Genomic DNA, 18,059 nt, shown 5'->3' with positions numbered 1-18,059 from the left:
AGAGAGAGAGAGAGAGAGAGAGAGAGAGAGAGAGAGAGAGAGAGAGAAGAGGAGGAGGTGGAAGAAAGAGAAGAGATTGAGACGGGCAGAGAAGCCTAGAGGAGGAGGACGTGGAACAGTCATTTGTATGCGAAAATACCGACAGACTCTCGACAGCGCGTCGATTCACGTAGACGACGACATCGCTCGCGAGACGCGGGAGAAACGAAGAACGCGACGGTGGCAGCGATAGAGGGAGAGAGTAGAAACTCGTTATCAGAGACACCCTAAACTACCACGGTCCACTATCTTGGACTCGCGCGCGCACCTTCCGAATATCGCTCGCTAAAACTTCCGCTCCCGCTGCTTCTTGATTTATTAGATTTCACAACGGGCCGGGGTGATAGAACGAAAACAAAAAGGGACAGCCTCGGTAAGAAGAAGATGGCCGAAGAAGATGGTGGAGAAGTAGAGAGAGGCGGCAGGAAGCCAAGAGAAGCGCGCAGCGACGCGGCGGCTGCAGAATTTCTTGGCCCTTTCCTTTTTCCACTTGCAGCTCCTTTTTTCCTTCGATCCTGCAAAGTTTTCCTGGCAGGTATCCTGCCCAGGGACCCTGCCAGGGCTTGTGCCCGGACTCGCCCGCAACAGTCCACCAGTATCATGCCTAGCGCTTGGTTGTTTTGTCTTCCGCAGGCCTCCTCTTACGTACACTTACCCGTTTCCTCTCCTACAACTTGCCGCCAACGCCATTCTCTCCTCTTCTCGTCCCTGCGTGCCCGTTTGTGCTGCAGTGGCAGCGGCGGCGGCGGCGGCGGCGGTGGCGGCGGCGGCGGTGGCGGCGGCGACGACGACTACAACGACGACGACAACGACGACGACGACGACGATGACGATGACGACGGCGACGACGACGACGACGACGGCGAGGAGGAGGGCGAGGACGATAGTAGTAACGGCAGCTGGTGGCGGCGCGTTCTCGAACTTCGAAACTCTAACGAAATCTCGGGCAAGGTGAATATTTTATGCGTAAATCAAATCCGGACCGGTGTGTGTATATACGTATATACACGTGAGACAGCGAGGATCCGTGGCACGGTGCGGTTAAATTCAATAGTAGCGCAGCGCCTCGCGCTTTCTCTCTCTCTCTCTCTCTCTCTCTCTCTCTCTCTCTCTCTCTCTGTTCACGGCCTGAGCCGACGCTCTCATACGATTCTTTTCTTCGTAAGATTCCAGGCTCTTGGCTCTCTCTTCCTTCTCCCTCCCTTCCTCTTTCATTCTCATATATTCTTCTCTTCCCTATGCTTCAACCCTTCTGTAACTTTCGCCCTCTCCTTCTCGTACAGGCCCGGTATCTCCGTAGCCCGCACCAGAAATCTAGCCCTCGCTGAAAATATTCCATCGCAGGTATCTATCGATTATTGAATTTCTGTCGCGCGTGGCAACGACGCGCGCGTTATCGAGCCTATTTGCATCGCTGGATTCAATGCCGCTCACTCGACGACGTCTCGCTCGTGACGGTCCGCCCGCGGCATTATTTCGCGGAATCAGGCGTGACGGCGCGCAATTGCAGGGCGCACCGCGGAAGGTTAAGATCCTCGAGACTTAGAGCAGATCATAGATCCCGTGGCGCGAGAAGCGTAATAACGGCCTGGCTGCGCGCGGCTCGTTCCAATATGAAATATTCGACCCCATTCTCCCGCCAAGAGAAGAAGAGCCGGACTCTTGGCCCGCCAAGGGCGGAATTCGCCTCCGCGCCTAGACACCTACACACAATACAGCAATAAAACTCCACCCCTTCTCTCTCCCGGGCTCCTCATACTGGGTTAAGGGGAAGTCGCGCGCGCGGTTCTCTGGCCGAGCAACCCCATGACCAAGCGCTCGGTCAACATAACGCTCTGCAGAACGATCAAATATTCAGCAGCACTTTTGCGTCGGACGCTCGCGAATGCCGCCCTTTTATTTATTTGTTTGCGACGAGTCGCTTCCACCGCCGCGGCGGGACATCGAGCACCTACACTGGGGTGTACAAACGCGCGACAAAACGTCAGAGAGGGAGGGAAAAAGGGATATTTTTTTCCTTATCGCTCGGGAACACTGCCAATAGCCTTTCATCCAGATTCTGACCCAAAAATTCACGCATTAAATTAATAAATTACAAGAGTCCTCTCTCTCTCCTTTCGCCCTCTCTCTCTCTCTCTCTCTCTCTCTCTCTCTCTCTCTCTCTCTTTCGCTCTCACTCGCTCTCTTGTTCCCTTGGCTTCTGGCCGAATAGCTCGGCTTATGTGATCCCCGGCATTTGCCTCTCGCCGATCTCACGCACGCTTCGCTTGGGCGACCGATGTTTCAGACAATTTACGTTTGGGGAAATATCTGCAGAATCGCACAAATATTTCAACTCATTGATGCCGACCTGCGTACTTTGTCATGCCCGAGAATTCCTTCGGCGCGCCGTAGAAATAGCCGAGTAGAACATTTCTTAGAATCTCTCGCCAATTAGGATCCAGTCCAATTTCATAAAATAATTATGACTCACGTGGAAACTTTTCTGAAGTCTAATTGGAATCTAATCCGATTTTTTCCAAAAGAATCATGGGATATGATTGGAAAATCTACGAAAATTCGGATTGCAATGTTTTAAAAATGCGATTCCAAGTGTAAAACTCAAACAAATCCCTTTTTTACTGCCGAATGTTTTCATAAGTTTCCTCTTTCTTTCGATATCTATTTTATATTTATACTGAACAAAAATATTTTAAACTCTTTTAGTATTTACGTACACATTATAAAAATTTAAAAAGCGTAAAAAAATATATATATATTCAAACCGTTTTAAATATTTTGTTGTAAACCTTTTTTTGAAATAAATTATGTATGTCTTTATAAAAAAGTATTATGTTATATTTTTACTTTAAATATGAAACCTTAACATCGCAATGAACATTGAATGTATTGTAATTATTTAAAATTCAAATACTTTGTGATATATATGTCGGGTCGTATAAAATATTCAAGCTATTGTACTGTTATTCTTATATTCAGAAATATTGTATTTAATTTAAATATAACTAAATATGACAGAAACAGAAATTGTGTGGAAAAACATTGGGCAGAATAAATGGAATCTGTTTGGATCTCTCACTTACAATTGTAACTTTATTTGTTTGGGAAATAGATCCCTACATTAAATTCCAGAGAATTTTTTATAGTTGAGATGAGAATGGAATTTCCAATTGGTGTCGCGATATGATACACCGATTTGGGACAAGTTTGGGAGATCTGATTGGAATCTATGCAATACTTGGGAATATTTGGGAAATTTCCATGCGGGAATGTTTGAAACATGAGATTCTAAGTGGAGAAGCCCACAGTTGTTTCAATATTTTTACTTTAGTCTTCATTTTATATTAATATTGAATACACGTATAATATTGATAACACGTTGACTTCTACATAATCTTTTCCTTTTATTCAGTCAATTTCATTCAATTTTTCATCATTTAGTAAAATACTCGAAATATTTAAAAAAATATTTCATTTGCGATTTTTTTATTTTAATTATAATAATTAAAAATGAGATTCCTTGTTTGATATAAAAATTTAAAAACATTATCGATTGAAAAAAACGCGAGTTTTCATGGTTTCGATTCTAGACAGAGAATCCATGTCTGGAGAATGAAATTCTTGATTGGCATCGCGGAGTGAGACAACCAGTTTTGAGAGCATTCAAATTGAGAGCAACCAAATTTGAGCATTCTGATCGGAATGTGTGCCGCATCTGGGTAAGTCCTGGGAAATTTCTATGGATATGTGTGCCACTTCGTGTCGAGCAACGTCGGAGAAGCGTACACTATGTATCCTAAATTAAGGATTCAGAATCTATGCCAAGGAATGAGCGAAAATTGCGCATTGGCGCGCTACATATCCGTGCGGGGCCGGACTCCCGTCGGGGAACTTGCGGAATTCAGCGGGCAACCGAATCCGAAATTCGAGATAGCTAATTCGCCGGCGTTTTGATTCTTAACTCTTTAACTAGCCACGAATGGAGCGCTCGACTGCGTTTTAACGAGCCAAATGAAAAGGAAACAATAATTACGGTTAAACAGAGTAGCCGCGGAGAATAACATTTCGTTTCTCGTGTGCGTACTCGCGTTGAATATTCGCTGCACAGCCCGCCACCCCCGCGGCATTCATGCACGGTGAGAGTGAGAGGAGAGAGAGAGAGAGAGAGAGAGAGAGAGAGAAAGAGAAAAAGAGTACACTTGCGCGCACGCGGTGGCGGGGCTGAAAACGCCGAATGAAAATTAGATACCCCGAAACGGGGCTCGCAGTGTGCGTTAGCCGTGAGCGCGCTAAAATATCACAATGGCACGGCAGGTGCATTTACCGGCTCTCGCCGGTGCTTTGACGACAGTCGCCAGATAGCTCTTTCATCCGGTAATTAGCCGGAGAGCTCGAGGAGTTATCACCTGACGCGATCGTGGCTGTGCCACGCGCGCGGCCCGTCTACCAGCCATTCGGCCGCCTCCATTCCGGGCGCGGAACGAAGCGGGGTGCCCACGATAGTCGGCGGCGGCGGCGGCGTGTCCGTCCTTAATTAATTAACGCCGCGTCGAATAATAATTATCGAAATGAAAGATGATATCGCCGGGCTTATTTATTGGTACACGATGATATCGAGCCAACGTATAATCCGCCAGGCCGCCTACACCACCAACCCCTACTACCTACTACGGTAGCGCGACGCCACGCCGCCTGTACGTGTGAACGTACTTTATGTTCGCCCCTCGGCTGCGCCGTCGGCCGATAACGGTATCTAAACGCGGTTCTCCTAATTGATACGTGAATTAATTCGCCCGGGAGAGCGGCCTGGCATTTTTAATACCGCGGACGCCACTTAATTACGGCTTCTCGGAGTCTCGCGACCCCCGAGACGGTTTGCGATTTTTATCTCTATAGACTATAGTCTATAGTGGGGGATAAGTATGGCTGTAAAAAGTAAGAAATTGATCAATCACAGTCGAATGTGAGAAGAATAATCGACTGTGATTGGTCAATTTCTTACTTCTTACAGTCATACCTTATTCCCATTAGTCCTTATCCCGACTGCCTCCCTGTCGTTCGTCTCGTTTGCGCTTTCACCTCTTTCTCCCTCCCTCCTTCCGTTGTTGCACAGATCACCGCGTCGTTTCGCGACGCGCCGCCTTTTGTTGTTTCATTCAAGTTGCTCTCGCTGGTGGCAGCTCGCGCGCACACGCGAGGCATCCAAGATAAATTGCATTCTACGAGGATTCAATCCGACCGGGGGAATGTTCGAAGTCAGAGAGGAGAGCGTTCGCGCGGACGCCGGCGGAGAAATAAAAGAGGCGCGAGCGTTTCGACGCGCTCACTCGCTCGCTCGCGCGACTACCAGCGGGAAAAAGAAGGAAGCGGCGTGGAGAGCGATTTTGTATGAAGGGCAGGTCGATTCCAGACTCGTTAGGCCAGCACAAACCACAAACCGGCGAAGGGGGATAGGGAACACAGGAGGAGGAGGAGGAGGTTGCCGCCTCGCGCCACGGCGAAATACGCAACGGAATGGAACGTCCTCTCCCTCTTTGCATGCGAATTTCCTCGATATTAAAGCCGGAGCAATGGGATTGCGACGATTGGTGTGGCGTGCGGCGATCTGCTTGGTGCCTGGACTCCCGATAATTATGTGCCAATTAAATTTAACGACTGTCCATTATTCCGGTCTGCGAACGCTCTCGTGCGTCGCTGCTCTCTTGCCCGTCCTCCCTCCGTTCCTCGGCCTCAGCCCTCCCGTAATGCCGATCTCGCCGCTGAACCCCCGCTTCCGCCTCCCCCTCTTCCTCGACCGTGCAGCCGCGCGACCGAATCGGCAACAACTATCATCCGGGGTCGCAATCCAATTACTTTTTAATATTATCGGGGTGGGCCTGGAATCGAGCTCTCTCTCTGCCTTTGCGGAACGTCGCGCGACCACATTGTAAAACTACGAGGAACTCCCGCTGGCAAATAAATGCTTCCGGGCCAGCTCGGTCCCTCTCTCACATACGTCGTTGTCAGGAGCGGCTCTCGCTCGCCGCGGCTCGCCCCCGTCGCTATCAAATGGAATAAAGTGCCAGCGACCAGTTCCGAGGGAAATTGGAAGTTCGAGGCGTAATTCGTTACGATCAATCGCATAATTCGAAGGAAATGGGAAGGAGGTATAATAAATATTCGCGTCATATCATTTAGCCCCTCTGTCCCTTGGAGTCTGAGAGGGGAAGAGGTTGAAGGTGGGGAGAGGACAATGCTCTTCCGGCGACTGCGGATTAATTTAATTTCTCGTTGTATTTGATTTTACCATTGTGGTTAATGTTGTGCTCGTTGTCCCCCTCGTGTCGCGGAGATCATCGAGATTGCGAGCGCGAGTGTGTGCGAGAAGCGCCTGGTATTCACTATTAAAGCATCCAATTTCATGCTGTCTACTCGTGTAATTGTTTTAAAAGTACGTCTCTCTTTGTTGCCCTTCTGCCGGTTGCTCGTTCTCGTTAAGAATTCAAGCGTTTCAACCGCAGATTAACCCGCCATCGGGCCCGCCGTGTGTTTGCCGCCGTTTTCCAGGCTCATTAAAAGAATGGACCGAACGTGTAGAGCGGGCTCTCAGCTTAATTACTGTTGCAGATGTAAAACATATTTAGGGAATAATATTTACACGCCAATATAATTATCGGCTAATTTATGTGAGCGCCGCGCTGTTTGTACATCATCGTGCCGATTTGTTTATTCCGCGGTGCGCCTCCGTCGCTGAAATTGCTATTTAATGGATGGATAGGTTAGAGAGAAGATAACTTGTTATCGAAATATGCATCGGAGTGTAAAGAGCGAAATAAAACGTCGCGGCGACGCTCAAGGCATCCGATATTCCGAAACACGACGAAAGGAGGTGAAGAGCGAGGGGGGAGGGGGGGAGAGGGCAGACTCATGTCCAGAGGAGGGATACGCAATAGCATACGCATTATTCTCTCATCTCTCAAATGCCAGTCATTTCTAGGTTTCACGTTGCCGAGCCGGAAGTGGTTTTCTAGGGAGAAGTCTTCCGCGCATACAGAAATCGCGGCTCAGCCTGATCAATTTGTGTTCCACAATGAGACGAACTGCAGTACTTTCTCACTCCAGCTCGTCCGTCAATTCGCGAAGGTACACACACTATTCAGGATTGTCTCGCGAGCCGCGAAAGCCACGCGAATGACGACGACGCCGTCGACCGACAGTTGGAAACTCGAATGCATTTACGTTGACCGTATCTACGACTCACCGTCTCGCGTCACATCATGCAACCGTGTGCAGACGCAGTTCTCCGTCTTATAAGTAATAACAGCATGCTTATTGAAAATATGGACACTTTTAATGGAAATCTTACCATCCCCTATCTAATGATAAAGTTCAGAATGCCGCCACGTCTGTTGAGTAGATGGCAGCAGGCAAGCTTGATATCGTAAATTCTAACATTAAGTTTAGGGATTCGTGTTTGCGGAAATGGATAAGGTGCTCGTCGTCGGGACAGCGAGTACAAGGGAGAGTAGGTGAGAGGGTGTGTGTGTGTGAGATAGATAGATAGATAGATAGATAGATAGATAGAGAGAGCACCAACACAGAATGACCACTAAACACCTAACAACCAACAATAGCAGTCAACATCGAACATCGATAAACCAACGAAACTTAACCACAATTCACATCGTAACGGAATTCAGCGAACAGTGAAGACATAATTCACCAATACATATATATATATATATGTTTATGTGTGGCTGGGCGTGATGTATGTGTGTATAATGTGGATATATATGTATACATGTAAATGCAAAACGTATACACAATGTGGGATGACACGTGTGAATACGTACGTGCACACTAAAAATGCCTCTGCCATAGCACGACGTTAAGGAGGTGCTAGGCGATGCGATAATTTTGAGTTACGAGATTTGCGAGATTCGCACGACGCGAAGAGTCCAATGGGATCGCCAATAGACAGAGCACTCTCGGGTCCACGTTCGTTCAGTGGCGAAGGCAGCTCACGGCCCCCCTCTCCCCTTCCTTTCTCCCGCAGGATATCCCCATCAAGACACCAATGGAGAAATATACTAGTGTGGAGCACGATTAACGTAAAAAGAGTGAAACACGTTAAAACTTAACGACACATCTTGAGAGACACCGAGTAGGGATATGGTGACGTACCACATCGAGTACATTGAGAACGTGGTTCACGCGGACGACACTAGTAGTAGTAGGTAGTAGTAGTAGTAGAAGTAGTAGTAGTAGAAGTAGTAGTAGTAGTAGTAGTTGTTGTTGTTACATTGTGTGTTGTGGTCGTGGCAAGAAGAAGAAGAGATGGAGGAGGTGTGCGGCGCCCCCGGCCAGCCGGTCGCCCGTCACACCCTGAAACAGAATAATATCGTCACACTCCCTTGCGAAGAAAAATGCCGCGTCTCTCCCTACCGACTATCTCTCTGCCAGCACTGTCTGAACATAATTCATCCCGTTAGCGTTAACATCGCGGCTCTCCCGCGATCACGGAAGCACGTTCGTTGGCAGTTAACCCTTTGTCGCCCGTTGCTGCCTTGAAGCAACATCGAGTTCAAGTCGTGCCACAAACTAATCGATATTTTTCTCCATCAAACTGTCAAACGTTGCTGGCAACACTATCTCTCGTGACTTTAGGCGGGATTTTTTATATCTTATCACCAGTCGTAGTGATAAAATCAGTGAAGTCTCTCCTATTCCGAGGCTGACCGTTCTATAAGTAAGTGCAATTTACTAATATTGCACTTACTTATCATATAAAAGTAAACTTTGCGAAATATTCTCGTGTATTATCGCAATGTTTGAAAAGTAGAAAATTATTATTACGCGGAATATAGTTTGTATTGAAACTAATGCAGCATATCAAAGAATCGTTTCTTTGAGGCAACATTTTAATTTTTCCATAATGGTTGATTGGAAAATTAATAAAAAAACAATCAGATCTCTCTATACATTGCTAGGAACAATAATGAGTGAAATTTCTTTTCTGCTAACAGAGTATTAAATCGGGACTCAAAGAGTTAATACAATATAATGACGAGATCTCGTGGCAGGACTGGAGATTTGCGACAATCATTCGTTTCCTTCGTTCGTCAATGAAATATCGTTTCAATTGGCAACGGATGCTCGATGATCATCGCCAACTTTTCCGGCTTTCTCAAAGGTCCATCTTAAATTGAAGGATCATTGCAGGGGGAACGATAGGATCACGGGATACGTGTCGGTCGTGAAAATTGCTGCTTGGTGAATTTATTCACGACATTCGCACTTATCGAGACAGATACGTACGTCCGGCGTACGTAGTTCCCGTGAGTTGAAATTGAATTCCACCGTTGACGCGCGCATTTCCGCGTGCGAGAACCCGACCCGATAGTGTCAATTTCGTTTGTTACAGCTCGGTTTTATCGGCGGCTCCGATACTTTGCTCACACAGGGTGAGCCGGTCTCGCAAAGTCTCGCTGTGTGGAGGGTCCAAGTCGAAAAAAGAGACGGAGCTTTATATCGAGGAAAAGGGGATTTCGGATTTGCTGGACCGTGTCCACCCAGCATTGCATCGTTTACGTCTAACACGAACGAACGAACGAACGAACGAACGAACGAACGGACGAACGGACGGACGGACGAGCGCGCTCGCGCGACTGTACACGCGAAGGAAAGGCAGAAAGTTGGCGGAATAAGAGGGAGAGAGAAAGAGTGATGACGGTGGGTGAGAGGGGAGGCTTAGAAACGAGAGCAGCGACCGGGATTTTAACGTCGAGCACACTCGTTTCGAGTCGATAGGTCCACTTCGGCTGGCTTGGGAAGCAGTCGACATGGTCCAACAACTTCCTCTCCGGCTTCCACCTCGTCCCGCGCCCTCCATCGCGCGCCCTTTCGTCCATCTAGCCATCATCTTTGTAGTAGGAAACAGGGCGTGAGCGCTGGAAGTTTTCATACGTGGCGCGCTCACGCAACTGATAAAAACCGACTCTCGACCCGACTCTCCCTCTGTTAGGAAGCGACTGCGGAGTTTTCTCGGACCACTTGTTAAGAAGCGCTCGCCCGGGGTGGCGTTAACGATTTCTGCGCGACAACTCAAATATATGAATACAGGGTGTCCGACAATTCCTCATGCAGCTGCAGTGTACGAATAGAATTCGTCTCGAACACAAAAGGTTTGTTCGAGTTGTTTGTACTATTCACACTTTTACACCTAATGCCCGTTGCACACTACTGCACCCCAAACAACACAAATTTTCCAATACGTTCTGAAGACGCTTTTAAGAGGGATGTCATCAGAATATTTTTAGGACGTTCTTTGAAGGTGTGAGCTGTCTGAAAATAGCTAATATCCAATAAGTTTATTCGCATTAATTAAACTTTTTACATTTTCACATTTAGTGCATATTAATTCTTTAAATGTTCTAAAAATGTTCTAAAATTCTTTAAATGTTCTAAAAATGTTCTTTAAATGTTCTAAAAATGATGTTCAGAACGGACATCATGATTTCCGTTCGTGTTACGAGCGTAAATGCAATTCCGATACACTTTTTCCATTTTCCCGAGCAAGAGTGAAAAGTGTATCAGTTTGCATTTACACTTGTAACACGAACGGAAAACATGACGTCATTTTTAGAACCCCTAAAGAATTAATGGGCACTAAGTGTAAAAATGTAAAAACTTCAATTAATGCGAATAAACTTATTGGATATTAGCTATTTTCAGACACCTTCAAAGAACGTCCTAAAAATATTCTGGTGACATCCCTCCGTCCTAAAAGCGTCTTCAGAACGTATTTTGAAAAAAATTGTGTTGTTTGGAGTACACTAGTATGCAACAAGCATCAGATGTAAAAGTGTGAATAATACAAGCAACTCGAACAAACCTAAAATTCCTCTACCATTTCGCAAACGTACAGGTAAAATTTTGAATTAAAAATCGAAGATCGTTGAATGATTACGCGCGATAGATGAGTTTGCTTTTATGTACATTAGGTCAAACTGAATGAAAAAGTCCTCTATCGTTTTACAAATAGTCACGTAGATTTTTATTAATCAAAGAACAATGATGCGTTATCGCGCTCGATCGTAATCTTCTTTAATTGATAACTAAAAATGGCCATTTGCAAAATGGTAAAGAACTTTTTTGTTCAGTTTAACCTAATGTATGAGACAGACATAGTCATTATAACTCATCTACCGTATCTATCGAGCACGTGATCGCTCACTGATCTTCTCTGATCTAATAACTCAAGATTTTACATGATTGTTGTAAATGGTGGAAGAATTTTATGTCCAATTTGATGAGTTCTATTGCGGTTGCAGAACGAATTGCAAGACACCCTGTATACACGCGCACGCGCGCGTTAAAGGAGCTGTCACATTTTCCGACGTGAATCGAGAAATTACAGCGCGACACTCAGTCAAGCGAGAAACGCGACAAACGGCGTTGGCGAATAAGCCGCGTGACGTAAGAGACTCACTCGTGAGAGTCGCAGCACGTGTTTCGTCACGGTGAGAGAGGAATACGCAAGGTTCATTCAAGTACAAAAAGATCCGCTTCCTGACGGCGTAGATTCCGGCACGGCGATGGCAAAATATGATGATTACCTCCGGGTATTTAAGCAAAGACCGTAGGAATCCTTGTTCGTCGCAATATAAAGGAGTTAAATATTGTCGCAACGTGCCTCAGCATAATCCGAGTGATAACGATCCCGCGGTCGGATAAAATGATCTTCATTCCCGATAAGGGCGAAACAGAAGAAAAATTATTGTTGCGCCCGAGACGGCACAGTTATTTTATATCCAGGTGCTTAAAACAGTTACGGTACGTTAAAACAGTTTTCTTTCGGGAATAGTGAGTTCGAGATGTAATCGGGGAGAATTTTCTCCGCTACGGCACGTACTCGGTATTATTAAAATCATTGTTCGCGTCTGCCTCCCCGAATTTGTACGAAAATAAATAGGGCGCCTGCTGGAGCAGAGGGTTGTATTATTTTCGAGGGACGGGAAAAATGGGTTTGCTCACACACACACATACACACAGCGCAGCGAATGTACGGATACGAATAAGCGAAAATATTGCGTGGGGAAAGAGGCGGCATGGGAGGAGGTAAAATTTAGAAGAGAGATGCCAAGAGAATAGGGGTTAGTGAGTGAAGGACAACGTTAGCGAGTTTACTTTGTATGCCACGCAGCGGGAACTTCCATCCAGCTGTTATAGCCGCGCCTTCTTTAGTTCTCTTCTCGATGGAAACTCACTCGTGAGCGTAAACTTCCGCTTGCCGTGCACGCGAGTGATTAAAAAGCAAATTAAATGTAATTTACTCCCATGATGTAAAATTAATGATCGCGGCGTAATTATAAAGGAAAACAAACACGAATGCGAATTGTGCATAAGAAGAAGAATCCGCATAGAAATTGCCCAAAATTTTCCCAGGTACAACATAGATTCCAATTAGATCGCCCAAATTCGGCTCCAAAATTGATTATTCCACTACAATGCTAATTGGGAGTCTCAAGCATGGGTTCTCGGTATAGAATCGAAACAGAAATACTTTAGGATGCTATTCTTTTTGGTTGGTAACTTTTATAATATCAAACAGGGAATTTCATTTTCATATCATCTATTATATCCAGTAGAATATATAAAAATATTTTGCATATTTTCCTGAGTAATAAAGTTATTTGTAACATGTGTTTTGTCCAATTCTAACGTAAATAGATCAGAAGGAATATTGGGAAAACTTTCCCCTTGAAATCGCATATGTGAAACATTACAGTTTTAACCAGAACCCATAATCATTTTAGGGGACCGAGCTGGATCACAATTAGAGAAATGTTCTGTGCGGAAGATATAGACATTACATGCACGAAGAAAAAAGCTTGGTTGCATTAACGTGAAATTTGGCTTTAATGAACGAATGTTTTGGTTCAAGGACACCGAATTCCTGTGGTTCCAAATTTGGTTGTACGGAGCAGAAATTCCGTTTCCTTTAAGCAGGACGCTTTGGTCCGTCCATTACAACCAAACTTCACATTAATACAATCGAATTTTTATCTCTCCATGAGCAGAATACAAGCGAATACTTCCACTTTAAAACAAAATCTTGCGTCAGAAATGCGAGAAAAAGAAATACATGCATATATTAATAAGCGTTGACGAAGGAGACGAAGCTGGAGGACTGAAAGCACGAATGTTCAAGGGCTGCCCGAACTGATTCTATTTTGTCACCCGGCCAATCGCCTGGGCCCGGTATCGCTGGAAATAAATAACACGGAATACATCATCCCGCCGGATTCCCGTCATACTAGCCGCTTGTTCTCGTCACAAATAGAACCCCCGGGAATTACGCCGCGGAGATCGGCGGCACGGGATGGGTTGACGCGGTAATACTGGTTATCATCGCGCTGATTGCACCCATACCTCCCCTGCGCCGCACACTCGCTACATCCATCGACTATCTTCCAATGGTACCTGCACCTGACCCGGTATATTTCCACCCGACCTATTCATTACGACTGCCCTACAACGATCGTTCTCTTTCACGATACATCGACGTACGAAAATTGGCGAGTGGCACGCGGCGGAGATTATGCATTCATACCTGCAAGCACGTCATGAATCCTCCAACCATCGCGAAAAAGCCCTAAAACCGTGCCGCGAGATTACCGTGGCGCTTTGGCGGTGAACGTACAAGTGATGCACGCCCGGCGATCCGGCAATTTTCCAGAGAGGAAGTTTTTACAACGAAGATCCGACGTAATTTCAACGCGAATCGGGGGCGTTTTACAAATTAACTCTTCCGAAGAACTCCGGGCCGGTCGTTACGCTTTCGATTCTAAGTGGCCGGCATTATTTTAATTGCTCGCCAGCTCTATTTTCCCCTCCGAGTGAAATAAAGGCACGGCCAATTGTAGGAATATACCGCGCGAAGGCCGACGAAAGCATCGACGAGATCGACAGTTATCCGAAGTGCCGATCGTAAAAACGATTATGACTGGCTCGCGGGCGCCGTCGCGTTCAACGAGGCGTGAGATCATTCACGTATTGCGGTGCGTGGGCACTGCAAAAAAGAAAGGGGAAAAGGGGCGGAGGGGGAGGAAAGGAGACGAAGTGAAACACGCTGCACGGCCGGTGCGGTCGCGTTATTTGCACTCGTAAACGTTGCCGCACTTCCACACGCCCGTGCGTGGCTCGTGCATTCGCGGCAAAGGTAACGAATGGTAGAAGGCAAAACAGCCACACCTTCCTACGAAATGCACTCTCAAACCTCTCCACGGCGGCGTGCATACGTACGTGTTTACGTAGCGAACGCGCCATGCCAGGCGGAACTAACGGTAACGAACGGTTACGAACGTAAGAGACCGGTTGCCGGAGTAAACGACATTCCGACCGAGCGTTGCACACGGTGCGTGCAGTGAGAGAGGAAGCGAACTGCTCGCGAGATTCCGAAAGAGAGAGTGAGTAGAGTTCAAGAAGCACCGAAGTCGAGCAGATAGAGAGATAAATGGGCGAGTTGGTTTATCTCGGGACTCGTTCTCCGGAGTGTGAGAGTGTCGCCGCACACGACGCGGTTTGCGGGACAACGTGTGAACTTTGAAAAAAGGAAACAATTAATTAAGATAAACGCGTCCAGCCTGACCGATTAAAATAAGACCTGTCCGTTTTTAAATGAACTAGCTGCACTGCAACTGTGATCCTTCTCCCTTCAACGCTATACGGAGAGAATTTTGTAGCAAAAATTGTGCTGCAGAATTTTGCAACCGGGCAATGAGTCGACATTCTGTAGTAATTTATTGTCCTTTCATTTTCTACGTGCTGCTAAAAGTTTTGCCATATTTCTAGCTGAATTTACCAACATCCTTACTCTCTAAAATTCTTGGAACGGAGTATCACTCAAAACGAGCGAAAAAGGGTTGTATTTTCACACGGAAAAATAGTGACAATACTGCCACTCTTGAGATCACTAGAATAAATGTTTCATTCAAACTTAGATTTTAATTTCGTACGAGTGAATATTTCAATTAATTAGAGTGAATATGTCTCTGGGACGATGGAGTCCATCAGATTCATTCTTTAATTTAGAGTGAAAATATTTATTCGGTAATTCATAGCGGAGAGAACTTACTTTATATAAATGAGAAACCTTGAAATGACTTGGTGCTTACTCTATTTTTTAATGAAATTTCACTTCAAGAAATTAAAAGAGTAGTAATATAGATCTAACTGACAGTATTTTTCTATGTACTACGAGAACCATAATAAAATTGAGAAGAATTTACACGCAAGCAAAAAATAGTAACTCTAACTAAAATTTGATATTTTTTATCTCAATCATATTTTTTGGTTTTGACATGAAAATAGTAATAATAACATGTATATGAGACTTATCACTAACCTTATAGCAGAATTTAATAAGAAATAGTTTTTTTGGTCACATATAATTATTTCTCTATATAAAAAATTATAGTTACAAAAACCGAACATTCCTTTCTCAATGCAGAACAACTATAATATTCTCTCCGTGTGAGATGTGAAATTGATAGTGAATTAAAGAAATCTAATATTAATTTCATATCTTAAATTAAATTTAGAGTGAGAAATAATTAGTGATAATTATTTTCTCCGTGTAGATAAGTTTTACGTTTGTTTTATTCTAAAGAGAAATGGAAAGTTTAACCTAGTTCAGACAGAAAAGAACATATTTGTAATCATGCGAAGCAACTAGAGTGAAAGTAACATTTCGACAATAATATCTCATCGGGAAATGTTGGCGCGGGGAAAGCTCAGATATATCGCGATCATCGTGACGTGTGAATCAAGGCGCCGGTCGTGTGTGACCGAGTACGCGTCGGCGAATGCGAAGAATCGACGCGGAATACAAACGAATGAGGCGAGAGCGGTGCGGCGGACAGACGATTAATGAACGCGAGCGAGGAAGAGAGAGAGAGGAAACGCGGAAAAGTTTCGCCAACATTTTTTTCTCGCGAAAAATGCCTACGCGTGTGCGGTAGATAATCTCGACGATCATCGGCAAGCGACAGCTCGAAAGTTCCGGCTATTCCGGGAGACGTAGTATGTACTCCGCTGGTTTATAGTGGCTCTGTGGTCGTCGGGTTCCGAGTGGTCAGCGGTGCCCGCTGCTGCAGCGGCGTTATCCACTTGCATCGTAACTAGTCGTAGCAGCAGGGACGGTTACGACGGTCGCCTGCGTACTGTTGTCGCGTTGTTGTTACTGCTGCTGCTGTTGTTGCCGCTGCGACTGTCTAGACGCCGTTGCACCTCGACCGACCGACCGACCGACCGACCGACTGAGTCCAACCCGCGACTGCATCGAGCCAAAGGGATGAAAGGGGAGGGTGGTGGGGTCGGGTGGGAGGGGGCGGAGGGTGAGCGAGCTAGTAAATTACACGTTGACTAGGGCTGACAACCGCAATGCGTGGCACACACGACCGTGCGCGCACGAACCTCCTCTGCTCAGGACGCCGGTGTGTTTATGCGCCCTGTGAGTCCGGCACTGTCAGCCTGCCTAGGCCGCTCCGGTGAATTATAGACGAGCCGGCCTTAATAAAGACGCGGTGGATGCCCGAAATTCTCGCCCCGGCGTTCCATCGGACCGGGAACGCCGCGGTTCCGTCCGCGAATTGCGAGTCGACCGGCCGCCTACTACTACGTGACACGTACCGGCGTAACGTCGCGGCGCACTTGTTACGTTGGTCGTTGCGCCCGCCGTCGTTTCGCGAACGCCGTGCACGTACGTACGTAGATCGTTCCCGACGGTAGCCGGGAAAACTCCGAGGAGTCGAACGTATTAGGAGCTTGCGAAAGTTCGCCGGATCGTCGATGATTTTATTGCCCCCGCAGATGAATCACACATTTCGCAGACGTGGGATCGCGCAATTACGTGGAACGTGGCGGTAAGTGCTGGATAACAGAGTCGGGTGTGAGTCGATGAACATTTTCGCGGACTGAAATAATCGACGAATCAATAATTCAGATTAATCATATATGTATATCTGCATGTAAAATAGAACGCATCTGTCTGTATGTATGTTCTTTATATACTGCTGAACTCTTTGACCGATCTGAACCAAATTTTGCATAGTTATTCTCTTTAAGACTCTGCGGGTAATACAGGCTAAAGCATAATATAAACTGCAATCTAGACATATAAATTGCAAACCTATTCTTCCTTTTGTTTTTATTTTCTAATTTCATCCTCTTGGCACATTGTTGTAACTCTAACAACGCCCGTTAGTTTTAGCTAATCGCGAATATGATTTCATTGACTGGTGAAATTAGTTATTAATTAATGTGTAATCAAACATACTAGAGTTTTTTATATTTTATACTAGATTAGACTAGGTTTTTAGATTTTCTTGACTTTTAGAAATACAGGGTATAAAAGAAAAGGATTCAAGACTCATAGGATAGAATAGGATGTAAAAGAAAAAGATTCATAGAATAGAATAAAGTAAAAGAAAAAGATTCAAGATTCATAGGATAGATAGTACTTAATAAACTGAATAAACACTTGGTAAATATGAATCGAATACTTGGTAAATATGAATCGAAAAATCAACTTCTCTTTGATTCATGTTCACAAGTATTTTTACTCAGTATAATAAGCATTTGCTATTTTTGTAACGCCCTGTATAATATCAAATTTGCTTGCTTGTGGGTGTACATGTGTGATAAAATTATATTACGCTACACTATTATAGGTTCTCGAAAGGCCTTTATATATTGATTTAATTAGGTATCAAAGTTCAATTAATGATTAATTTTATCAATCGGTGAAATTACTTGTGATTTTATATATGATGATTGATTAATTTCGATTACTGATTTGTCGATTATTTTAGTCAAAGAGAATTTTAATCGATTAATTAATACCCAAATCGAGAATTAATACCTAACATCATTGAACAATGCGCGCCATATTTGATGAAACATAATATATTTCGTTGCAACATATAATAACACGATTACTCTCTCTCTCTCTCTCTCTCTCTCTCTCTCTCTCTCTC

At 45.2% G+C, this 18,059-nt stretch overlaps 2 protein-coding genes across 4 annotated transcripts in view; both read right to left on the bottom strand.

The window, feature by feature from the left end:
* LOC116842353 (CUGBP Elav-like family member 4) overlaps nucleotides 1-10,238 on the bottom strand; it is a 605,467-nt gene extending 595,229 nt beyond the window's left edge. Inside the window, exon 1 of one of the 3 annotated variants that reach the window (XM_032811450.1) lies at nucleotides 8,203-10,238. The gene's annotated coding sequence lies outside the window, so the exon portion shown is untranslated. The remainder of the gene's footprint in view (nucleotides 1-8,202) is intronic. The other 2 variants (XM_032811456.1, XM_032811447.1) reach the window with 2 other exon arrangements.
* The window catches only part of LOC116842356 (CUGBP Elav-like family member 3), a 332,691-nt gene continuing 322,974 nt past the window's right edge, over nucleotides 8,343-18,059 (bottom strand). Inside the window, exon 3 of the transcript XR_004377715.1 lies at nucleotides 8,343-8,403. The gene's annotated coding sequence lies outside the window, so the exon portion shown is untranslated. The remainder of the gene's footprint in view (nucleotides 8,404-18,059) is intronic.

This window comes from Odontomachus brunneus, unplaced genomic scaffold, assembly GCF_010583005.1.
Source record: "Odontomachus brunneus isolate Ranch 3 - 2012 unplaced genomic scaffold, Obru_v1 Obru_scaffold_024, whole genome shotgun sequence".
Taxonomy (NCBI): Eukaryota; Metazoa; Arthropoda; class Insecta; order Hymenoptera; family Formicidae; genus Odontomachus; species Odontomachus brunneus.
Note: the sequence above shows the minus strand (reverse complement) of the source record. Positions and strands in the feature narration are given on the sequence as shown.